The sequence below is a fragment of the Ahaetulla prasina genome, chromosome 1 (assembly GCF_028640845.1).
Source record: "Ahaetulla prasina isolate Xishuangbanna chromosome 1, ASM2864084v1, whole genome shotgun sequence".
NCBI lineage: Eukaryota > Metazoa > Chordata > Lepidosauria > Squamata > Colubridae > Ahaetulla > Ahaetulla prasina.
Window position 1 is genome coordinate 210,900,301 of NC_080539.1, and position 26,692 is coordinate 210,926,992.

General features: G+C 39.8%; 1 long non-coding RNA gene across 1 annotated transcript in view; it reads left to right on the forward strand.

The window, feature by feature from the left end:
* LOC131201456 (uncharacterized) overlaps nt 1–20,325 on the forward strand; it is a 33,431-nt gene extending 13,106 nt beyond the window's left edge. The window contains exon 3 of the long non-coding RNA XR_009155853.1: nt 20,154–20,325. This is a non-coding gene — a long non-coding RNA (uncharacterized LOC131201456). The remainder of the gene's footprint in view (nt 1–20,153) is intronic.
* Nucleotides 20,326–26,692: the final 6,367 nt, after the last annotated feature.

Genomic DNA, 26,692 nt, shown 5'->3' on the forward strand with positions numbered 1-26,692 from the left:
TTTAATATCCATTGTCAGCCCACTCCGGGCATATGAAGACATGCATCTGTTGAGCCGTGGTGGCACAGTGGTTAGAATGCAGTATTGCAGGCTAACTCTGCCCACAGCCAGGAGTTCGATACTGACTGGTTCAAAGTTGACTCAGCCTTCCATCCTTCCAAGGTTGGAAAATAGAAGACCCAGATTGTTGGGGGCAATGTGCTGACTCTGCTTAGAGAGGGCCATAAAGTACTATGAAGCAATATATAAGTCTAAGTGCTATTGTTGTTTCTGTTTACTGATAGCTCCTCTCTAGAAGAATGCAGTAGAGTTGATAGGATTGTGTGAATGAATTAGAAATGATTGCTGGTGTATCAGATTTTGGACATATGTTGGATTTGTCTCTCATCCTTTATTTATCTCCGTCTGATTTAAGCGCTAAATATTGTATCTAATGAGGAACTTAAATAAATAAATTGTTATTATTCAGAGGGAGGTCACAAGCAAGTAATCAACAATGGCTTCTCCAGACCATCAGTTTTGCAAAGAACAAGTGGGCAAAGGCTAAGTACCACATTTGTATATTATGTAAAAGATTGTTCTGTGAGGTCATACAATTAGCAGCATTGTAGCTGAGAGCAGATCATTTCTTGAATGTGTGCTCTCTAGGTATATTGAACTTCTGCTAACATGCTCAGAAACAGGATGAGTGTTGGATGGGGCCTTCTGGAATTGATGAGTATCACAGCTGGAGGGCAGCTGGATAGGGAAGATTATCTTAGATTACCAGCTGCAATTGTACTATTGATATTGGATTTGGACCCAGTATTAGAAGTTAAGTGCTTTTCACTTTCTTTCTGAATGATACTTGAAGATAATGAATTTTCCTTTAGACAAAAATAAGATATTTTATAAAGCTAAATTGCCAGGAAAAAATGTATCATCAACTTAATCAAGCCATAGTTCTCACTTGAAGTACAAATGACCCAGCTCAAATTATCATATTTTGGACACATAGTACAAAGACTGTGCTGTCTGCAGAAATCTATAATTCGGAGAAAGATTAAAGGAAAGAGAAGAAGAGAACTCAGTCTTACATATAGGAAAAAAGAACTCTAAAACTAAGTACATACTAGATGGACATTACCTTACAGACGACCCCCATCCCGTTAAAGACCTTGGAGTTTTCATGTCAAATGATCTAAGTGCCAAAGCCCACTGCAACTACATAGCAAAAAAAGCTCTAAGAGTTGTAAACCTAATTTTGCGTAGCTTCTTTTCCAAAAACACCACACTACTAACCAGAGCATATAAAACATTTGCTAGACCAATTCTAGAATACAGCTCACCTGTTTGGAACCCTCACCACATCTCTGACATCAATACAATTGAACGTGTCCAGAAATATTTTACAAGAAGAGTTCTCCATTCCTCTGAAAACAACAAAATACCTTATCCCACCAGACTTGAAATCCTAGGCTTAGAAAACTTGGAACTCCGTCGGCTTCGACAAGACCTAAGTTTAACTCACAGAATCATCTATTGTAATGTCCTTCCTGTCAAAGACTACTTCAGCTTTAATTGCAATAATACAAGGGCAACCAATAGATTTAAACTTAATGTAAACCGCTTTAATCTAGATTGCAGAAAATATGACTTCTGCAACAGAATCATCAGTGCTTGGAATACTTTACCTGACTCTGTGGTCTCTTCCCATAATCCTAATAGCTTTAACCAAAAACTTTCTACTATTGACCTCACCCCATTCCTAAGAGGACCATAAGGGGCGTGCATAAGCGCACAAACGTGCCTACCGTTCCTGTCCTATTGTTTTTCTTTTCTTCTTCCTATATATGTTTATATGTGTATATACTATATAATCTTTTTGTATGATGATGTGACAAAATAAATAAATAAATAAAATAAATAAACCCCCTGCTCAGGCAGGAAACCCTACACCACTTCAGACAAATGGTTATCCAACATCTTCTTAAAAACTTCCAGTGTTGGAGCATTCACAACTTCTGGAGGCCAGTTGTTCCACTGATTAATTGTTTTCACAGTCAGGAAATTTCTCCTTAATTCTAAATTGCTTCTCTCCTTGATGAGTTTCCACCCGTTGCTTCTTGTCCTGCCCTCAGGTGCTTTGGAGAATAGCTTGACTCCCTCTTCTTTGGGGCAGGCCCTGAGATATTGGAAGACTGCTATCATGTCACCCCTGGTCCTTCTTTTCATCCAACCATGCAACCGTTCTTCGTATGTTTTAGCCTCCAGTCCCCTCATCACCTTTGTTGCGTTGGGCAACTCCATGGGAAGTTGACATGGTGCAACGAAACACAGAATCATCTATTGCAATGTCCTTCCTGTTAAAGACTACTTCAGCTTCAATTGCAATAATACTAGAGCAACCAATAGATTTAAACTTAATGTCAACTGCTTTAATCTAGATTGCAGAAAATATGACTTCTGTAACAGAATCATCTATTGCAATGTCCTTCCTGTTAAAGACTACTTCAGCTTCAATTGCAATAATACTAGAGCAACCAATAGATTTAAACTTAATGTCAACTGCTTTAATCTAGATTGCAGAAAATATGACTTCTGTAACAGAATCATCTATTGCAATGTCCTTCCTGTTAAAGACTACTTCAGCTTCAATTGCAATAATACTAGAGCAACCAATAGATTTAAACTTAATGTCAACTGCTTTAATCTAGATTGCAGAAAATATGACTTCTGTAACAGAATCATCTATTGCAATGTCCTTCCTGTTAAAGACTACTTCAGCTTCAATTGCAATAATACTAGAGCAACCAATAGATTTAAACTTAATGTCAACTGCTTTAATCTAGATTGCAGAAAATATGACTTCTGTAACAGAATCATCTATTGCAATGTCCTTCCTGTTAAAGACTACTTCAGCTTCAATTGCAATAATACTAGAGCAACCAATAGATTTAAACTTAATGTCAACTGCTTTAATCTAGATTGCAGAAAATATGACTTCTGTAACAGAATCATCTATTGCAATGTCCTTCCTGTTAAAGACTACTTCAGCTTCAATTGCAATAATACTAGAGCAACCAATAGATTTAAACTTAATGTCAACTGCTTTAATCTAGATTGCAGAAAATATGACTTCTGTAACAGAATCATCTATTGCAATGTCCTTCCTGTTAAAGACTACTTCAGCTTCAATTGCAATAATACTAGAGCAACCAATAGATTTAAACTTAATGTCAACTGCTTTAATCTAGATTGCAGAAAATATGACTTCTGTAACAGAATCATCTATTGCAATGTCCTTCCTGTTAAAGACTACTTCAGCTTCAATTGCAATAATACTAGAGCAACCAATAGATTTAAACTTAATGTCAACTGCTTTAATCTAGATTGCAGAAAATATGACTTCTGTAACAGAATCATCTATTGCAATGTCCTTCCTGTTAAAGACTACTTCAGCTTCAATTGCAATAATACTAGAGCAACCAATAGATTTAAACTTAATGTCAACTGCTTTAATCTAGATTGCAGAAAATATGACTTCTGTAACAGAATCATCTATTGCAATGTCCTTCCTGTTAAAGACTACTTCAGCTTCAATTGCAATAATACTAGAGCAACCAATAGATTTAAACTTAATGTCAACTGCTTTAATCTAGATTGCAGAAAATATGACTTCTGTAACAGAATCATCTATTGCAATGTCCTTCCTGTTAAAGACTACTTCAGCTTCAATTGCAATAATACTAGAGCAACCAATAGATTTAAACTTAATGTCAACTGCTTTAATCTAGATTGCAGAAAATATGACTTCTGTAACAGAATCATCAGTGCTTGGAATACTTTACCTGACTCTGTGGTCTCTTCCCATAATCCTAAAATCTTCAACCAAAAACTGTCTACTATTGACCTCACCCCATTCCTAAGGGGACCATAAGGGGCGTGCATAAGCGCACAAATGTGCCTACCGTTCCTGTCCTATTGTTTTTCTTTTCTTCTTCCTATATACATATATGCTTATACCTCCTTATATTTACCCATATATGTGTGTATATATTATATAATCTTTTTGTATGATACCTACATATATTGTTATGACAAAATAAATAAATAAATAAATAAATAAAATAAATAGAACAACCAGCAACAAGGTGGATGGATTCCATTATAACAGTGATGGGCTACCTCAGTGGAAGAACTCAAGGAACAGCTTATCCTTGAGAAAATCTATCTGTGTGGGTCACTAGGATATTGACTTGATATCAGATAATCAACAAGTCAATCATGCTGAAGAGGCTGGTCTAATTCTAGGGAGATCCAAGTTTCAGTCCATTAATGGAAACTCATTTGAGGACTTTGGCCCTATCACTCTCTCAGTTCAGCCTGTTTTCAAGATAGCTACTGTGAAAATGAAGGGAGATTCCAACCTAAATGGTTCAGAGTCTCTGAAATAAAGGCAGAATAATAAATAATATAACAAAAATAACAGCAGATTTTCCTCTTAAAGCAGCTCTCTTAAACCTCATTGTAAAACTACTCCCAGCTCTGTCAAAGATTCACTAAATTTAACAGCAGCTGTTTAATCCATGGTTTTAAGGCCGTGCTTTAATATTTCACACATAGCCTGAAAGGAAGGACCACTTAATTCAACATGCCTTGCACTGATGCAGTTATAAAATCCGTTTAATAATGGTACAATATACGGCTCTCCTCCTTTCTGACTTGACCAAAGCGTGATTTGGAAACATTGCTTGGAAACTTAATGAAATACTTTTGTATGGTCTTTTTTGAAGTCATTAAAAATATAAAGGTGTTCCTTCCTGTTTCTTTTCCATGAAACCAGAAAAGATGGTTTATGAAAGAAAGGGCTGCACTGACAGAAGAATTAGGCTTCCCCTTAATTCTGTTCCTAATGAGCTGAAGGGAGACTTTTCAACCCCTTTCACTGTAGAAGGGTGTGTTAGATCAGGGGTCTCCAAACTTGGTGACTTTAACGCTTGTGGACTTCAACTCCCAGAATTCTTTGCTGGCTGAGGAATTCTAAAAGTTGAAGTCCACAAGTCTTCAAGTTGCCACGGCTGGAGACCCCTGTGTTAGATGGATTATGTCAAGAAGTGGCAATCTCTTGGTAGATGGGCACACAGCACATTTTGTGAATGTGTGTGTGGAGTGGGGGAGTGTGACAGCCATGGTGGAGAAGGTGCAGAGTATGAAGGTCTCTGGGATATACAGTATTTTGATAATGTGGTGGTGGTGATGAATTGTGAATGTTGCCTTTTTTTTTTCTACTTTAGAACTTTGGAACTTATTTTATATGTGTCATGCATTTCCTGTGTCAAATGGCAGGGCAAGCGAAGGTCAGCAAAGAGCATTTCACTTTTTCCAGCTCATGCACTGATAGATGGGCACGAGTGAAGGAAGGAACATGTGAACCTGCTTTAAAATGGCCTTATACACATAATGAGCAAGAAATCTGAACGCATTGGATTTAAACTCACTCATTAGATGAAAGGTTTTTAGGCCACCATTCCCAGGGCACTTTACGAAATTAAACAGCATAAACAATACACAGTACAAGCAAACCTTTTTTTAAAAAAGGTAAAAAGCAAACATCCACCCCCTAAACCAGTGCTTCTCAATTATTTTCTGTCATGCCCCCCTAGGAAGAAGAAAACATTTTTCGCGCCCCCCGCGCGACTGTAAATAGTAGCATCATATTGTTATGACAGTGTTTGCCGAGGTCAAACGCACCCCCCTTTACGGAGCCTTGCGCCCCCCCGGGGGGCGCGCCCCACTATTTGAGAAGCACTCCCCTAAACCAAAGCATCTCATCCTTAAATGAATTTAAGCTAGTCTGGTGGCTGCTACCAAAGAACCAAGAAAGCACGCAAGCATTGCCCAGTGGGTATGTATACACAGTGTCAGCTCCATGAGGTAAAATCATCAGATCCAAAAATCAGCACTGCAGGAAGACTAGAATTATATTTTATGCTTTAATTTAAAGATTCTTCAATCACAGAATTGTGCATGACTGGTGGTGCTTTTCCTCCCCTCCCTCTTATAACCCAGTGTGAGTCAGGGAGGGAACAACCTCAACAACAACACCAACAACACCCCATTCCTAAGAGGTCTGTAAGGGGCGTGCATAAGAGCACAATCGTGCCTACCGTTCCTGTCCTATTGTTTCTTTTCATTATATCCTATTATAACTCATACTCATATATATGCTTATATATTGTATTATTATTATTATTATTATTATTATTATTATTATTATTATTATTATTATTATTATTATTAATTAGATTTTTATACCGCCCTTCTCCCGAAGGACTCAGGGCGGTTCACGGCCAATATAAAACAATGACAATTTACAACTAAAACAGAGATTAAAAAACTTATTATATAATTGGCAAAAATTTAAAACAGTTAGACCTAAAAACCCCTAAAATTTATATTAAGTATAAATTAAAATTCAATCCCAATTAAAATATTAAAATTTAAAATTCCTAAGACAGTCCCGCGCGAATAAACAAATACGTCTTCAGCTCGTGGCGAAAGGTCCGGAGGTCAGGCAATTGACGCAAACTAGGGGGAAGTTCGTTCCAGAGGGTAGGAGCCCCCACAGAGGAGGACCTTCCCCTGGGGGCCGCCAGCCGACATTGCTTGGCGGACGGCACCCTGAGAAGTCCCTCTCTGTGTGAGCGTACGGGTCGGTGGGAGGCGTGCGGTAGCAGTAGGCGGTCCCGTAAGTACCCTGGCCCTAAGCCATGGAGCGCTTTAAAGGTAGTAACCAAAACCTTAAAGTGCACCCAAAAGACCACAGGCAGCCAGTGCAGCCTGCGCAGGAGTGGTGTTACATGGGAGCCGCTTATTTCATGCTTATGCTTATATATACTGTGTGACAAAATAAATAAATAAAAATAAATAAATAAATAACCTAAGTCTCTTCCTAACACAATCTCCATTCCAAGGACTTAAGGAATGTTTCTGTTCTTTTTGCTTACATATCGGTTTCTGAATTTTTGCTTTAAGACCGCTTCTCTGGCTCTCTCCGCATGGTTGAGGAAGCATTAACAATGGGGAAATGTTGCACCAACTCTGTGCGTAATTGTAGCCATTGTGTAGAAAGGAACAAGGGCTTTCATACCTCCAAATTGTGATGCACAGCTTTTGATCGGCCAAGAGAGACCCAACCTTTGAAAGGTATGCCAGGAGCCACAGTCAGAAGGGGAGGGACCACATTTGAAATTATTAAAAAAGTAAGGCCCAGGCAAACATTACATTAAATTAATTAAATATAGGTAGTCCTTGACTTACAACAGTTTGTTTAGTGACTGTTACAACGTGACTTATGTCCATTTTTCACACTTGTGACCGTTACCCCATCTGCATGGTCATGTGATTTACATTCAGATGCTTGACAACTGGTTCCTATGTATGACCGTTGCAGCGTCCTGGGTCATGTGATCATCTTTTGTGACCTTCTGACAAGCAAAGTCAATGGGGAAGCAGGGTTCGCTTAACAACCGTGTGACTAATTTAACAACTGCAGCGATTGACTTAACAACTGTGGCAAGAACGGTCATAAAATGGGGCTGAGCCCAGTTAAAAAAATTCTCACATAGCAACATAATTTCTGGGCTCAATTGTGGTCATAGGTCCACAACCTGTATTAATGTTACGATGCCACTTGAGATGGAATGAGAACCAGGGGTGAAATTCAGCAGGTTCTGACAGGTTCTGGAGAACCAGTAGCGGAAATTTTGAGTTTGGAGAACCGGCAAATATCACCTCTGGCTGGCCCAAGAGTGGGGTGGGAATGGAGATTTTGCAGTATCCTTCCCCTGCCATGCCCACCAAGTCACGCCCACAGAGCCGATAGTAAAAAAAATTGAATTCCACCACTGATGAGAACATGGCAGGATGATGGGGAGAGACAATGGTGGCTTATGGAGGGAAAAAGATGAGAGCCTGGGCGGAAGGGTTGCAATGGGAGAAATAAGCCAAAGACATGGTGGGTGGCAGGAGGGAAGCACAGAGAATCATGGAGAATGAGAGGTTCTGTGTGGGCCAAGGATTGGGTGCTGCTAGAACTAGGAAAACGTAGCTGTGCATGTTAAGAGCAGCATCTGAATTCCAGCAAGTCATACATGACTCACAGGCTGCCCTTTGTATATCTAGGCCTTAGGCAAATATTACAAAACTATCCCAGCAAAACCCATGAGGTTTTTTTTAGCACGTCCCTTGAACAAAGAGCAAATGCTAAAGTCAGTTACTATGATTGTATTCCTGTTCCCAATAAATCCATTTTCTTTAGAAGAACATGCATAGCAATTACCCAGAACAGAGGAAGACTAATTTAGCCATATGTTCTATTTTAAACAAAACAAACCCTACAATTCTCATGCTCCACAAACTAATTCTAAATTTACCAAACAAGAATGCACGTTTGACATTTCTCAGGCTGGAAAGCTTTACCCCTTATTTCAGAACAAGTCTCACTTGCATTCAATAGAGTATATTTCTAAGTAGAATAGGGAAGAGAGAGAGAGAGAGAGAGGCTCCCTAATCTTTTAGAGTAGCACTCCATGTTACAAGCAATTATTGCAATAAATTTTCTATATAATAAATATTCCTTACTGCATGTTTCCTCCCAAGCACAACTTTTATCTGGTTTAAGACCATATTTACAATATCTACAACTCAGTGGCGGAATTCCAATTTTTTTACTACTGGTTCTGTGGGCATGGCTTGGTGGGCATGACAGGGAAAGGATACTGCAAAATCTAAATTCCCACCCCACTCTGGGGCCTCAGCCAGAGGTGGTATTTGCTGGTTCTCTGAACTACTCAAAATTTCCGCTACCGGTTCTCCAGAAACTGGCAGAATCTGTTGAACAGCACCCCTGCTACAACTAGTTTAAGAAGTAGTGGGTGAACCAAGACTTTTCATTTGAACTTGATTACAATTATTACTCCAATGCCATTCACCCGTTCGGCCACACTAAGACCTCAAATTTTCCATCACTTCTCTGTGCTTCCCATTTGCCATCACCACTTCTTTGGAACGTAAGAATTACTTACGTCAATAATAAAATTACTAAGTGGATAATTGGAGAATTATGCACTTAGTAGTTTTCCCCTTCTGACACATTATAAATTAATGTGTCAGATGGAAAAGTCTATTCCTAAATTGAAATAAAGGCAAACAAATGGCCTTTTAGCTTAGTACAACCTGTGAACACATCTAATCTTGGTAGGGTTGATTTAGTCTGAAAAATTGTAAGTGGGACGGGCTTCCTTTGGATGTACACTTTACTGTAAGTTATATATAACAAAGTCAGGTTGTGCCTAGCCACATCTCACCTTTTGCTAGATCCCAGTAGCAATGGGATTATCAGCAAGGACGAAACTAAATTATGTATTGAAATCTCCAATGCAAAGAAAATCCAAGGGCTTCATACTTCAATAAACAATCATGTAAGGTAAGCACTCCCAAAAACAATTCAGCAGGTAAATGATTGATTTTTTTAAAAAATGGCCCTCCAGAATGATGGCAGTGGGAAGAAATCATGTTATACGCATAGGAGACCTAGGTTTGGCCCGCTGCAGGGCTGGAGAGAGTTGAACACTCACACTCCGACTGGAAGCCAATCCTACTACCTCATCTTCTCAACAGGCTGCCACAGAGAAGAGGTTTCCAAAGCACCAAGATAAGAAACAATGGATGGAAATTAATCAGGGAAAGAAGCCACCTAGAACTAAGGAGACATTTCCTAACAGTGAGAACAATTAACCAGTGGAATGGCTTACATTCAGAAGTTGTGGGTGCTCCATCACCAGAAGCTTTCAAAAAGAGACTGATCAGCCACTTGTCTGGAATGGTATATTGTCTCCTGCTTGTGCAGCGAGTTGGACTAGAAGACCTCCATGATCCCTTCCCATTCTGTCATTCTGTTATAGCCCAAGACCACAATGTGACTGAACTCACCAGAAAACCAATCTGCTATAGCTGGTTATTGCTTATAACCCCTTCGTGGCATAAGGCTAGCTTTGAGGGTTATTGTCTCTCACCTATCAGTTCTGCTCACCCAATGCAATTTGACAGAGTTGCTGCATTTCATGTCCCACCCTTTAAGCAATGTCATCTGATGGGATACAGGAAGTAGACCTTCTCCATTGCAGTGCCTGCTCTTTGGATGAGTATCTCCTTAGAGGTTCAGGCTGTATCATCCCCACAATCTCTGAAAACATACTGGTTTCCCAAACTCTGTGGTCGGTTGGCATATATTCACTTGGGGTGCAGTATCTGCTTTCATTACTATGTCTTTGCTCCCCCATTGTATTTACTGCTGGGGTGGTTTTTTGTTCAATTTAGGCATTTTTTAATAAATGAGAAAGAGGGAGGGAAAGGCAGGAAGGAAGGAAGGAAGGAGGGAAGGAAGGAAGGAAGGCAGGCAGGCAGGCAGGCAGGCAGGAAGGATTCATCAGTACTCTAAGGGAAAGCTACTTAGATGGAACACCCTCGTGTATTCAGGCAATATTTCAGAAAAATAGATATGAGTGAATAAAAGCTTTTTGTTGTCATTAGAACAACAAAAGAAAAAGCCCAACATTTCAGGCTAAGCTTTTCCCCTCCTAAATGGGGAACATATACATATAGCCCTGTTGTGTTGAATAAACACAATGCAGCTACTAGGAGACAGATATAAACAAACCTGCTTTAAGCTCAAATAAAGATTAATTTCTCATTATTTCCAGCCTAACATCCCACCCTCTATCTTGATTCATCTCCCTCGTTTACCCCAATCCTTCCATTAGGCCAAATTATCATATCCTAACCCTTGATAGTCTTAAGTGCTGGTGTGCAATACAACAGCCACACAATGCTCCTTCACTGATTTCATCAAAGTCCCCGTTCCTGCAAAGCCAGTATTTTTTTTCTCCAGAAGAAGACCATAACAAGGACTCGGTGACTCTCCCCAAGGCCACTTGAAGTGTTTGTGTCAAAAGCAAGACTGGAACCCATCTTCTATTTATCCTCCAGGCAGAAATGATTCTGCTGGTTACAGCATCTATCTCTAAAAGTCATCTTTTAGAGAGTTGACGAATGCTAAAACATCTCAATGCAGTAGCCTGTAATGGTTTCAAATGCCACATTCAAGGGCAGACATTCCAGTGTAAAGGTTTCCCTTAAGTAATAGGACTTAAGCCCTATTGCATGCTTTTCTCTAAGGAAGATTAAGGTGCACTTTCACCATCTGTGGGAAACCCCTATTTCCTTGGCCCGTGTTTACACAAAGAAATAATAGAACTAACATCCTTGTCCAATGTTTTTGATCTTTCAATCCCTAGAAATATGTTCCTGGTTATTAAAAGGAAGTATTTCAAACCACTACACAGCATAATTATGAAACTGAATTTGCAGCTGAGAGGTAGTGCAATCCTCTAGTGAACTAGTACCAAAAAAAAAAAGGGGGGGGTGCAGTGATAGAATTAAAGGGAGTCAGAACTTTAGTAGGTAGCAGCATCTGGCCAACTGTGGCTGAGTTTGGAAACTAAGCAGGTTCAGCCCTGGTTAGAACTTGGACAGGAGAATTGCCTCAGATTCCAGAGCTGTAACCTAGATTGGGAAGTGGGGGAATACCTGTATTTTTTGGAGTATAAGATGCACCTTAGGTTTTGGGGAGGAAAATAAGAAAAAAGCTGATTGGCAGGTGGATCAGCCTCCCGGAATACCCCCAATTAACTGTTCCCAGAGGTGAATTTTAGCAATAGGTCCCTTGGTTGTGAGCTCTGTGCCTTGCTTTTTTTTTTTTTTTGCTTTTTTTTTTCTGCCTCTGAAACTTCTGAAACTCTGTTTCAGAAAAAACATTTTTTTCTGCCTCTGAAAGCCTCCGAAACAGCTTCAGAAAAAAAGCCTCTAAAGCTCTGTTTGGGGCTTCTTTTCTGAAGCTTCGTTTCTGATGCTTTTTTTCAAGCTCTGAAACCTCTGTTTGGGAAGCTGGGTGGAGCTACATTTGGAGTATAAGACATGCCCAGATTTTCACCCTCTTTTTTTGGGTGGGGGGAGGTGCGTCTTATACTCTGAAAAATACAGTAAATACCAGAAGGCAGCAATGGTCCACCACTTTTATAAATTATCCCAAGAAAACTACATGGAACGGTGCTCATATCAAGAAGCCTTCAAGTCCGGTATGATTTCTGATGATGGCATCCATATGGTGGCTGCATAACAAAGGCACATATATTTCTATTAATCTACCAATGATTTCAGATTGAGAGCTTTTATCTCTACCTTAATAGCGAAAGGAAATAAGAATGGTGTCAGCTTTGGAAGCCATATTAACGCCAGAAGCTTCCACACTGCCACCTTCTTGCCCATGGGAAAGTAGGGCGAGGGATTTAGTTGAGGGATTGTAGTTAGACATAATAGCATTCTTCTTTTTGGTCAAGGTCATGGTGTTCCTGCATCTGGAGGAAGAGGAATTGAAGTGGTGGCTCTCAAGTTGGGACAGATGGTGATTGGGCCATGTGATAGACTGAGGGTTGCAGGGGCTGGATTTGGGTTTTTGATTTTCTGAGGGAAAACCTGAATCTAAGAGTTCTAACTTTTAGATTCGGGTTTTCCCAGATGTGCCAGTGTACCTACTCTGCAACCCAACAAGACAGACACAGACTTCAGAGGATAATTAGAACAGCAGAAAAAACAGAATTGCTACCAACCTGCCTTCCATTGAGGATACTGCACAAGTCAAAAAGAGGGCTGTGAAAATATTTACAGACCCCTCACATACTGGACATAAATTGTTTCAACTCCTACCCTCAAAATGACACTATAGAGCACTGCACACCAGAACAACTAGACATAAGAACAGTTTTTTCCCGAATGCCATCACTCTGCTAAACAAATAATTCCCCCAACACTGTCAAACTATTTACTAAATCTGCACTACTATTAATCTTCTCATTGTTCCCATCACCCATCTCCTTCCACTTATGACTGTATGACTGTAACTGTGTTGCTTGCATCCTCACGATTTATATTGATATTGTTTCCTGATTGCTTATTTTGCCCTATGACTATCATTAAGTGTTGTACCTTATGATTCTTGATGAACGTATCTTTTCTTTTATGTACACTGAGAGCATATGCACCAAGACAAATTCCTTTTGCGTCCAATCACACTTGGCCAATAAAAAATTCTATTCTATTCTATTCTATTCTATTCTATTCTATTCTATTCTATTCTATTCTATTCTATTCTATAATAAATGGGAACTTTGAGAAGATACCTATCTCGGAGTTTTTAATTGGAGTTGGAGTTTTCCAGAATGCTGACAAATGACATGCAAATCAAAATTCATTTTCATGAGAGAATGAGAGGTGTTCCATAGAAGCAATAGTCTCCTATGTTCCTTCCTGTAATGATGCAAATGCTCTTTAATCATTAACCCGCTGGAATTGATGCAGTAGCTGGGAATCAGCAGAGTGGGGAAACGTTCCATGATGTCTTCCCTTGGTCGTGGCTTATAGCCTTTTAAGAAAAGAATTGCTACATCTGAATTGATGTTGAGAGGACTCGATTTCTTCCCCTGGAGCTGCAAAAATGCATCGGCTACACGCAAAGCCGTTCCAAAGCAGGTCTAAGCATCTTGTAAAGTTCGCAAGAGAAAACCTGCCGCAACCACTCTAAGCAAAGGACAATGCAGAACCTGTCCTGCCAACATTTTTTTTTATTATTATTTTGTCACAACAGTATATGCAAATATTGTCATAAAAAAAACACATCATATAAACATATATATAGGCTAGAATATGTATAAAATATAAAATATAGGCTAAAATATGTATATATATAAGCAAAAGTATTAATTTGATATAATGAAAGGGAACAATAGGACAGGAACGGTAGGCACTTTGTGCTCTTATGCATGCCCCTTATTTTTATTATTATTTTATTATTATTATTGAAGCAGCGAGGATTGGACGAAGAAGAAACGGCACTGCCAATGCAATCGGGGCCATTATATGAGAAATATTCAAGTATTTGCAAACTTCAGCTAAGCTTAAATGGGTGGACACTCAGTCCTCCAAAACTTTCTTAGCCTGAGCTAAGCCCACACATCATTCTAAGCCACAATTGTGCTGTGTTTTGCATCATTTTGGTGCAGCATGTCATGTAAACCCTAACTCTGGCTTCGTCACTTGCCATGACAGGGTTGTACAGCATGATTTCTGAATAATTTTTAGGTTAGGCTTCTCCAAGCCATCTTTTATTCACTGCACCACAATGAAAGCATGGTTTAGCAGAATGTGAGCTCTCGGTCGTAATCATCAGCCAAGCAAAACAGGCTAAATCAGGATTGCTAGATAGGACTGTATATTATCTCAGCTATGAAAGGCACAGTGGATGCAAATCAGGGCTGAAATCCAGCAGGTTCTGGAGAACCGGTAGCAGAAATTTTGAGTAGTTCGGAGAACCAGCAAATACCACCTCTGGCTGGCCCCAGAGTGGGGTGGGAATGGAGATTTTGCAATATCCTTCCCCAAAGAGTGGGGAAGGAATGGGGATTTTGCAGTATCCTTCCCCTGCTACGCCCACCAAGCCACACCCACAGAACCGGTAGTAAAAAAATTTCACCACTAATGCAAATGAACACAGTTATGTTGTGGGGGGAAAATGAAGAACATGAATGTTGGAAACCATGGACACAGAGAAAATGGAGAAGTTCAATTATTTCAGCAGAGGCTGAAATGATCAGGATCAGCCACATTGTACCTTATGTTGGTCCAGGTACCTTTAGAAAAGAATAACAGAGTTAGAAGGGACCTTGGAGATCTTCTAGTCCAACCCCCTGCTTAGGCAGGAAACCCTACACCACTTCAGACAAATGGTTATCTAATCTCTTCTTAAAAACTTCCAGTGTTGGAGCATTCACAACTTCTGGAGGCAAGTTGTACCACTGATCAATTGTTATAACTGTCAGGAAATTTATCCTTCATTCTAGGTTGCGTCTCTCTTGTCATTATTTACAAGTGTCCAGTCATTTGGCAGAGCCTCTGGGTAGTAGAAATCTATCCTTTGGGCCTGAAAGTAAACCTTAGTTGCACTGTCGAAACTGCAGAGTACAACATGATTATAGCATACAGTGTCAGGGAGGTCATTATTACCAGAAACGTTGTGTTGACCCCTCAGGACAAAAGCAGAGTTGGGAAGAGTTCAATTCTGGAAAGGCTTAGCACTCCCTACAATGTCCTTGTGGTTCTCTAATCTCTTTCACAGTAAGGATTGTGGTGGGCAGAATGCGATGTATTCCCTTGATAACGACTGTGGAAATTGTTACTCTGTTGTTTTATGACAGATTGCAAAAGGCACAAAGCCTCCAGATTTGCCTTTCAACACCTGCCCTGGATACGGAAATATTTTTTTCATCCCTTTCTTACTCCATTCTTTGCAAAGATTGACAAATTCTGAAGATATATTTTCTAAAAGCTTCTTCCTCCTCAGGCGTCTTTGTGGCTCTTTCGTTTAAGCCACGATGCAGTTGAATGATAGATGGAAAGTCGGAAAGCCTCTGGGTGTCTTCCCACAATACAAGAGCCCCAGCAGTTGAGCATCATGCAAATTGGGATACTACTTATGTGACAGACATCAGGTTTAGACAGAGGTAGCTTCTAATGATCTTAAGCAGCAGGAACCGAAGAGGATTACATTTCTCCTTACATCAACTGTGAATGTTGCAAACTACCTAGAGAATAAGCACCATCCTGTTCTAAGAAAGAAAATCTTTGTGTGTGTGTTTGTGTGTGTGCAAGTATGTCTACAAGTGGTCAATCCTGATTATAAAATGTTTTAAAGCAGGGGTGTCAAATTTGATTTCATTGAGGGCCACATCAGTTTTGTGTTTGACCTCGGAGGGCATGGGTGGCCGTAGCCAGGGTGAGCATGGTCAGCTCGATGTCACTTGTGTTGGGGGCACCTGTGTTGGCCTGAGCGCTCTCCATTTTTGGTCATGTGGCCCTCGCAAACTCCATTTTTGGCTGTGACGGCCCCCTGCAACCCTCTGCCAGCCAGAACAGAGCCCTCCTGAGCTCCATTTTTGCTGACAGACGCACCGCGGGCTAGTCCTTCACTGTTTCCAGGGCGGCCCCCCCAGGCCATTTCTAAGCACCCCGCGTGCGGGATGCAGCCTGCAGACCTTGAGTTTGACACACCGGCTTTAAAGTCTTTGTCAGAAATTTGTTTCCCAGTTCAGAAGCTTGCATATATCTGGGTGTGAATGTTCATAGATTTTTTTTTAAAACCTCACTTATTTTTCAATTTTATTAACCTGAGTAACAAATCTAAATGAGGAAGATGAGATGATGAGTTTACTTACCCAAAGGCAAATGACAGGTGGAAAACTTTGGATTCTGTCAGTTTTATATGCCAATGACTTCTGTCTTATCAGTTGATGCTAACACTGGACTAGTGCTACAAAGTGCTATATGCAGTTCAAATATTTTAATGGCTTGAAAAACTTCCTTTTCCTGTCTCCCCTTTCTCCTGAGCAAGGCTGTGTTTATTACACAACTATCAGTTTGATGTATTCGAAATCCATTAATGACAAACGAGAGTATTAAAGGAATGAAGCGCTGAAATGAGCAGGATTTTTAGAAATAGTGTTTGTTTAAAAGCTTGCCAAATCATGGAAATTATGATAGTGGGTATTAAGAAAATGCTGTAACCTAAACAGAAAAGACTCTGGATAGTGTAACTGGAAGGTGTAGCTTGCATGGTACAGCAGTAATGAGAAGACGAATTCCAATTTGGTATTTAAAAATGTCAGCTTTATCATTTTTTTAAAAATGTTCTCATCAGAATGAAGGAAGGAAGGAGGGAAACTGAAGTGCATATTTTCCATATTTCCCTATGAAGAACATTACTTCCACCAGTGGTGAATGCCAAATACTTAATTTATTTTTAAACAAAGACATTACTGTAATATAAAATGTTTATAAATCATGTCAGATTCTTATTCCACATGATTTTGGAAGGTTCTTGAGCTTATATGTAAAACATTATATTTCCCTAATTAACTCAGACTCCTGAATGCATATCTATTATATGCAATTTAAAAAAAAAAAAGAAACATGATGGTGAGAATCAAAATACGAGTGATGGAAAGATGGGTTCTTGAGTTTAATACAAGATTTAAATAAAACTACTTAATATTGAACTTCTCATATTTCTTTAATGGGTCGTAACAGAGGGCATTGCCAGGAATAGTAAAAAAGAAGGAAAGACCTGCAAATAAGTAGCTTTCCAAGCTACCAAGAAGACCAGCTTGAAAGATGGGTCTTATTCAAGGGTGAAATGCTACTGGTTCACTCCGGTTCAGGTGAACCGGTAGTGATAAAAACTACCGGTTCACGTGAGCCGGTAGTAAAAAAAAAAGCTACCGGTTTGGTTGAATCGGCAGTTTAAAAAGCTACCGATTCAGGCAATTCGGTAGTTAGCTACCAGTTCGTGTGAACCGGTAGTTAAAAAAAGTTACCGGTTCAGGCAATTCGGTAGTTAGCTACCAGTTCGTGTGAACCGGTAGTTAAAAAAAGTTACCGGTTCCTCCAAACCAGTATTTCCAACGATCAGCTGTGCAAATTCTGCTTTCTAGCGAAGCAAAATCACGCACCACAGCTGATCCTCCCCCTCACTGTTCTACTTACCTTCCCAAGCCTCCTTTTGGTGCATACTGTGCATGTACTGCAGCATGCACACACGCATGCAAAGCGTGTGTTTGGTGTGCACTATGCATATGCACACAGCACGCATTTGGCACGCAGCACACATGTGCGGCCAGCGAACCAGTTTGGATTTCACCATTGGTCTTATTGTTAAGTTTAACTCTTGTAATCAAGGATATTTGGGGGGGGGGTAAGATTAAGGTGGTGCCTGTGTATGACACCCTGCCTTCTTTACATGCATCATGAACATGACACATGTAAAAAAGAGGCAGGACTTCAATTGTGTGGTTGAGCCCACCATCTTGAATTGTTTTACCTCTTCTGTGGACACTTCAGCTTGTGACATTCACAATCAGCAAACAGCTGTCTTTGCATTGCATGTCCAAGCAAGGAAGCACCCAAGCTGGTTGATTCCTAGTCTGAATCCCCTGTCAATCTCCACCTAATTTCTAAAGCCCTCTCCAACCAATCGGTTCAAATATCTGGCAGGTCAGATTGCTCTTACTCAAAGTAGCTACTGCAAAATAGAAGGAAAGGACCAGGTCTTTTGGCTTTCCTCTAATCCATAGCTCCCTTTGTCTCTGCTCCATGCAGTCCCAGATAAGTTCCACATATTTTTTCAAAGTGAATCTGGTCCTTATCTAGCAGATAAAAACTACCTTGCTATGAAATGTGAGAAAAATGTGGCTATCACTGAAGTTTTATCTTATGGGTAAATTTTCCAATCTTGCCTATCATTATGACAAGTCTTTGCTTTATCTACTAATGTGGTTTAATGATTACCTCTGTTGTTCAATATTTTAATTGCAACTTCGTGATGCAGGAACAATGGGAGGTTGCGTCACTTCTTTTCACCAGTAAGGTTTCTGTGACCACTAGGGAAAACAGTGAGCTACAGATGAAGGGAAGGGATTTTGTTATTCTTGGGTCTGTTTTTCACCTGGCCTGAAATGAATCTCTATGTTTAAAAACAAAGGGAATTTTCTCTTTGCTGTCTGGTGCTTTCCTTAAGATGCAGTTGAAAATGATGCTTCTACATATCACATATTTCCCAATGTATCTCACTTTTACTTCACATATACTGAAGAACTGTTAGAATTCATGAATAGCTGGGCTAATCCCAAACTCTATAAGACAATTATAAAATGAGTATCAGCCTTTTCCCCTCCAATTTAGAGCTCTATGACTTAGTAATTCAGTATCGATTTAGCATTCTACTTACCGTATTTTTCGAAGTATAAGATGCACCTTAGTTTTTGGGAAGGAAAATAGGGGAGAAAAAATTCTGCCTACCACGTATTCATCTGGCTAGTATCCTTATCCTGGTCAGCTTCAGCACATTAGTTCGCTCATTGGTTTTGAGGTTGGGGCTGGTTGGGGCTAAAAAACAGCTTCTAAAGCACAGCTGATTGTCAGAGGGAGCAGCAATTAGAAAAGCAGGCAAAGTGTGGAAGATCGCTTTGCTTGCTTTGGGGCTGAAAAACAGCTTCAAAAGCACAGCTGATCATCGGAGGGAGATCTAATGACTAAAGCAGGCGAAGCACAGAAGGGGTAAGAGAAGGCAGCAGTTATTCCGGGTAGACATTTTGGGCACCACGCATCGCGTTTTCAGCCTCCAAATGCATCACATTTTCAGGTGGCAATCAGCGGCGATGTGCTTTGGCGATCCCCACAGCCTTGAAGGGCTCTCTAATGGAACGTTTGGAGGCTGAAAACACGATGCGTGGAGCCCAACATGGCTAAGCCATTGTCGGTGACAATCTCTGCAGCCAGGAAGAGGATGCATGGAGGACGAAGGATGGGGGCCTGCAGGTGGGCAGGGTTACATTTGGAGTATAAGACGCACCCAAATTTTCAGTCTCCTTTAGGAGGGAAAAAAGTGCATCTTATACTCCGAAAAATACGGTATGTTAGGAGAAGCACATCCTAAAACAAGAGCCCCTGTAAAATTCAAATTTCCCCAAAATAGGATATAATATTTTTCAAAATTGAAAAACACTGCTCTAGACTATAACCTGTCACATAGTTAGAAGAAATTGTGTTTTGCCATAGCTCATAATGATTTCCATGTGATTCTGTCTAGTGCATTGTTCTTTTTCCATCTTCCTTTCAGGGAGCTATATTTTTACTATGATTATAATTTCTCTTTTATTGTAGACTACAATTAAAAATCTGCCTAGGACAGGTCCTCTTTCAGTGGAGATGTATATGTATATGTATATGTATATGTATATGTATATGTATATGTATATGTATATGTATATGTATATGTATGGATTTCAGCCATATAAATGGACTGAATAATATAAATAGAATCTACAAACGGAAACCTATTTCCAATTACCAAAATAGTAACTTGTCATATTAAAGCCTCATAAATAAACAAACTGTGTTCAGGACGAAACCAGTGATGCTGTACTTTGTTTTACTTGCAAATTTAGGGAGAAGGAGGGGAAAGAAGAAAGCTGAGAAACATTGAAAATGGAAAACTTCCTGGAATAAATGTTAGTTATACATGACACCCTTAACATTTAACATTGTGTACTATTGCCAAAGGGGAAGTTGAAAATAATAGACTATTTTCAGTGGACGAAAATCACATTTGCAGCACAATGTCTACTTTAGAAGTAAGCTAAGTTTTCCTACTTTATAAAGATGTCCTACTTTATAAGAGAGAAGGCTGTTTTCTTTCTTTCTTTTCATTTATTTTTTTTTTCTGAACAGTTTTTTAAAAACAAAAAATTAAATTTTTATAATTTTCTTCTTTCCAACATTTCCAGATCAGTATTCAGAAGGCTGTTTTCTATTTACAGTACTCCAATAAATTAAGTATCTTCTAGTTCACAGAAAATGAGTTGCAAAATAATAATAATAATAATTAATAATAATTAACAATAAGAAGAAGAAGAGGAGGAGGAGGAGGAGAGAGTTTTCTGGACTTTTGAAGCGAACTGAAAAGTTACCAAACATGGAGAAATTTAAAATAGGCCTACCTAGTTACTCCAGCCTTCACAAATTTCTGCTGCATAGAATAAAGTCTGTCTGAACACTTAAGCACAGAGAATTTTCTTCCCTTAATACTACTACAATAGTATGTGAATCAGAAAGATCTGTTTTTTGGTTTCATGGCAAGAAGCAATGATTACATCTCACTTCCCCCACCTTAAAGAAGCAGGAAGTTTGGTCTAACTTTTTCTCTGGAAAAATAAATTCAGACTTCCAATAGTTCACAGATGAAAAGAGGAAGATCCTCCCAATTCTCAAGCAAGCAAACATATCCCAAGACTTTTCCTCTCCCATTCTTTGATACGACAGGATGAGTAATATGCTTGATTTAATACTCATCGATTCCTTCTGCATAGCTGACTTGTTTGGTTAAGCTCATATATAATAAACCTTTATGATAAAGAAATGCCCCCTAGGTAACAGTTGGCAACAGTTCAGACAGTCACTGGGATGGTGACTCATGGCTGTAGGCTCCATGAGCCCCCAGGGCCCATCAAGTGAGACCATGGAAATTTGGCAGCAAATTTCCCAAATTCAGTTGAGTGATGTTCTTGTTTTAAAAGCCAGTGCGACTCAGTACTTTGGTTAGTCTTCAGTAGACCATATATTATATATCCTGTTTCCCTGAAAATAAGACATCCCCTGATAATAAGCACAATCAGGCTTTTGAACACATGCACTAAAATAACGCCCCCCCAAAATAAGCCCTCCCCAAAAATATTTAAATTCATGCGCAGCTGGTCCCCGCCATTTCTTTTGGTTAGGGTTAGGGAGACAGAGCTGGAAATCAAGTAAGATGGCAAGAGAAGCCCCATCTTGCTCAATGCGCCCCAAAATAATAAGACCTCCCTGAAAATAAGGCCAAGCGTTTATTTCGGGGTTCAAAAAAATATAAGACAGAGTCTTATTTTCGGGAAAACATGGTACTAATTATAGCAAAAAGAAACCCCCAACCTCCACACCCTTACACCCCAAAAAAAACTCCTCAAAGAGGGGATAAAATTGAAGGGTTGTTATCATGTCACTATCCTGACTCTTGTCACTATCCTCAGAGGCTAAAATTAAGTAGGAAGAACAGTAGAAGAAAGCTTTTTTAATCCTTGAGCTACATTACATGGAGAAAGGTCATAACAGAAGTCGGAGCACCTACATGAAGGAACCAGTTGTGAAAGATAGAAGAAGTTGAATCATGTCTCCCTGGTCATATGATGCAGTCAGATACACTATTTCAGCAGGTCAGTGAGGGAGGAGAAGTTAAAACTATTAGAAGTTTGGGAGATCTTAGCATCACTGGAGCTGGCCCAATATTTCAAGTCTATTCACTTTGTTGAGCTACTGGTCCTATACCTGTCTTCTTCTAAAGGGTTCCTGGCATTTTACCCTAAGATTCCCAAACATAAAAGCTGGTATGATTGGAAAGCACCATCCAATTTTCCTGTCTCCTTTGCCACATTGCCTCCCCACCAAAGATATAGGAAATATTTATATGTGGTAGGGCTGATATACCAACCAAAGAACAACAGTTTCTTTCTTGTGGTGATTCATATTTTCAAACCTGCAAAATGTGTCAATGTTTCGGTTTCCATTACTATTAAAATGGGGATCGGTAAGCATATATACTAGGTAAGACACTTTTGCAAAACTCAATCAAGTCACAATTGTTGGATTGGTAGAAAAGGCCCTTGCTAAAAAGGGGGGGGGGGCAATTTTCCAGTTGGACTAGAAGACCTACTGTCCTATCCTATCCTATCCTATCCTATCCTATCTTATCCTATCTTATCCTATCCTATCCTATCCTATCCTATCCTATCTTATCCTATCTTATCCTATCCTACCTATCCTAGTCTAGTCTAGTCTAGTCTAGTCTAGTCTAGTCTAGTCTAGTCTAGTCTAGTCTAGTCTAGTCTAAAAAGATCCAGAGCTATACATTCAGAATATTGTATCAGAGGTTAATGACCTTTGCGGAATGCTCTGAAATGAAGTCTTCACATTCTTTTGCTTTATTCCTTTGTTTTTTTAAAAAAAATGCAGTTTAGAGCTCCATTCCTAAAAGAACAAGGAAGTTATTGTATGTCTACTCATCTTACTTTAGCCACTTAAAGGAGCATTTGTGCAAAAATCTGTGGAGATTGTGAATCAAGTCACACATATGCAAAAAGTGGATGTGGCATTCTTTCTTCTTTTCCACAGTTAAATTATCTCTCTCTGGTATATTCTTAAAGATTTAAAACGACAACTTGTTATTTCTTGGGCAACAATTGCTAAAACGTCTAATATAATAATAAGAGAAGCTGTATTGAAAGAAAGGGATTTTATGTAACATTTGTCAAAATCCGTGAGCATTGTCCTCTCTGCAATTTCTCCTATTCGTGTATACACAGCAGAGGTGGGTTTCAGCAGGTTCTGACCAATTCTGGAGAACCGGTAGCGGAAATTTTGATTAGTTTGGAGACCGGTAGTAAAAATTATGACTGGCCACGCCCCCATCTATTCTCTGCTTCCCAAGTCCCTGCTGATAGGGAGGAAATGGGGATTTTGCAGTAACCTTCCCCTGGAGTTGGGTGGGAATGTCAATTTTACAGTATCCTTCCCCTGCCATGCCCACTAAGCCACACCTACCCAGCCACACCTACAGAACCGGTAGTAAAAAAATTTGAAACCCACCACTGGTACACAGTGACATGAAAACGGTGATAGGTCACAATGACCACAATGCATGAAAAAAGAAATAACAACAGCAATGAATTAGCATACCTCCTGACTCTTAATGATTATGGATGGCTCCCAACAATACAAGTAGTTACAATAAAATTAACAACACAAAAAAATAAAGATAAAAACATGGCAGGTATGATGAAGCAAGGAATCTCTTTGTCCATCATTCAAAGGCTGGATGAAAAGCCAGGTCTTCATGGATCTTCTAAGCAACAACAGAATGGGAACCATCCAGATTTCAGGCACTCTTACAGAGAAGATGCACTTCCAATGTCCTGGAAAATGACATTGTTTAATTGATGGAGCCTGGAGTGTGGCAAACCTTCGGGATCAAATTGATCAGGGAGATATTAGGGGAAACAGGCAATCCCCCAAATGACCGGGCCCTGTATCTTCTTCTTCTTCCTCCAAGCATATGCATTGCAAGTGCAGGGTCTGCTTTTCAGATCATTGAATGCCATTTTCCATGCTCAGCTACGTCTCCAGGGTGCAGGCCCTTGGCTTGCATATCTTTCTTGATGGTGTCTTGCCATCTTGAGGTCGCTGGCCATTGACTTCTAGTCTAGTCTAGTCTAGTCTAGTCTAGTCTAGTCTAGTCTAGTCTAGTCTAGTCTAGTCTAGTCTAGTCTAGTCTAGTCTAGTCTAGTCTAGTCTAGTCTAGTCTAGTCTAGTCTAGTCTTGTCTAGTCTAGTCCAGTCTAGTCTAGTCTAGTCTAGTCTAGTCTAGTCTAGTCTAGTCTAGTCTAGTCTAGTCTAGTCTAGTCTAGTCTAGTCTAGTCTAGTCTAGTCTAGTCTAGTCTAGTCTAGTCTAGTCTAGTCTAGTCTAGTCTAGTCTAGTCTAGTCTAGTCTAGTCTAGTCTAGTCTAGTCTAGTCTAGTCTAGTCTAGTCTAGTCTAGTCTAGTCTAGTCTAGTCTAGTCTAGTCTAGTCTAGTCTAGTCTAGTCTAGTCTAGTCTAGTCTAGTCTAGTCTAGTCTAGTCTAGTCTAGTCTAGTCTAGTCTAGTCTAGTCTAGTCTAGTCTAGTCTAGTCTAGTCTAGTCTAGTCTAGTCTAGTCTAGTCTAGTCTAGTCTAGTCTAGTCTAGTCTAGTCTAGTCTAGTCTAGTCTAGTCTAGTCTAGTCTAGTCTAGTCTAGTCTAGTCTAGTCTAGTCTAGTCTAGTCTAGTCTAGTCTAGTCTAGTCTAGTCTAGTCTAGTCTAGTCTAGTCTAGTCTAGTCTAGTCTAGTCTAGTCTAGTCTAGTCTAGTCTAGTCTAGTCTAGTCTAGTCTAGTCTAGTCTAGTCTAGTCTAGTCTAGTCTAGTCTAGTCTAGTCTAGTCTAGTCTAGTCTAGTCTAGTCTAGTCTAGTCTAGTCTAGTCTAGTCTAGTCTAGTCTAGTCTAGTCTAGTCTAGTCTAGTCTAGTCTAGTCTAGTCTAGTCTAGTCTAGTCTAGTCTAGTCTAGTCTAGTCTAGTCTAGTCTAGTCTAGTCTAGTCTAGTCTAGTCTAGTCTAGTCTAGTCTAGTCTAGTCTAGTCTAGTCTAGTCTAGTCTAGTCTAGTCTAGTCTAGTCTAGTCTAGTCTAGTCTAGTCTGGTTTAGTCTGGTCTGGTCTGGTCTGGTCTAGTCTAGTCTAGTCTAGTCTAGTCTAGTCTAGTCTAGTCTAGTCTAGTCTAGTCTAGTCTAGTCTAGTCTAGTCTAGCCTAGCCTAGCCTAGCCTAGTCTAGTCTAGCCTAGCCTAGCCTAGCCTAGTCTAGTCTAGTCTAGTCTAGTCTAGTCTAGTCTAAAAAGATCCAGAGCTATACATTCAGAATATTGTATCAGAGGTTAATGACCTTTGCGGAATGCTCTGAAATGAAGTCTTCACATTCTTTTGCTTTATTCCTTTGTTTTTTTAAAAAAAATGCAGTTTAGAGCTCCATTCCTAAAAGAACAAGGAAGTTATTGTATGTCTACTCATCTTACTTTAGCCACTTAAAGGAGCATTTGTGCAAAAATCTGTGGAGATTGTGAATCAAGTCACACATATGCAAAAAGTGGATGTGGCATTCTTTCTTCTTTTCCACAGTTAAATTATCTCTCTCTGGTATATTCTTAAAGATTTAAAACGACAACTTGTTATTTCTTGGGCAACAATTGCTAAAACGTCTAATATAATAATAAGAGAAGCTGTATTGAAAGAAAAGGATTTTATGTAACATTTGTCAAAATCCGTGAGCATTGTCCTCTCTGCAATTTCTCCTATTCGTGTATACACAGCGGAGGTGGGTTTCAGCAGGTTCTGACCAGTTCTGGAGAACCGGTAGCGGAAATTTTGATTAGTTTGGAGACCGGTAGTAAAAAATTTGAAACCCACCACTGGTACACAGTGACATGAAAACGGTGATAGGTCACAATGACCACAATGCATGAAAAAAGAAATAACAACAGCAATGAATTAGCATACCTCCTGACTCTTAATGATTATGGATGGCTCCCAACAATACAAGTAGTTACAATAAAATTAACAACACAAAAAAATAAAGATAAAAACATGGCAGGTATGATGAAGCAAGGAGTCTCTTTGTCCATCATTCAAAGGCTGGATGAAAAGCCAGGTCTTCATGGATCTTCTAAGCAACAACAGAATGGGAACCATCCAGATTTCAGGCACTCTTACAGAGAAGATGCACTTCCAATGTCCTGGAAAATGACATTGTTTAATTGATGGAGCCTGGAGTGTGGCAAACCTTCGGGATCAAATTGATCAGGGAGATATTAGGGGAAACAGGCAATCCCCCAAATGACCGGGCCCTGTATCTTCTTCTTCTTCCTCCAAGCATATGCATTGCAAGTGCAGGGTCTGCTTTTCAGATCATTGAATGCCATTTTCCATGCTCAGCTACGTCTCCAGGGTGCAGGCCCTTGGCTTGCATATCTTTCTTGATGGTGTCTTGCCATCTTGAGGTCGCTGGCCATTGACTTCTAGTTGGTAGGCAGTCTTGGCAATGGTGGAAGAAGCTGCTCTCTGGACATGTCCATACCAGCGGAGCCAACCTTCTCTCATCTTCTCTATAATTGGTGCCACACCAAAATGTTGTCGAATGGTGTCATTTGTGATGTGGTCAAGAAGGGAGATGCCTGATATCCAAAGATATCCGTACATGTTATAGGACTAGGCCGTATAAGATGTACGGCTTTAAAGGTAACAACTAGCATCTTGAATTGCACCTGGAAGCAAATTGACAAGCAGTGCAGCTCGCAAAACAAAGGTGCTGCATGGCCATATTGCGTCATTAATCATTAATGCT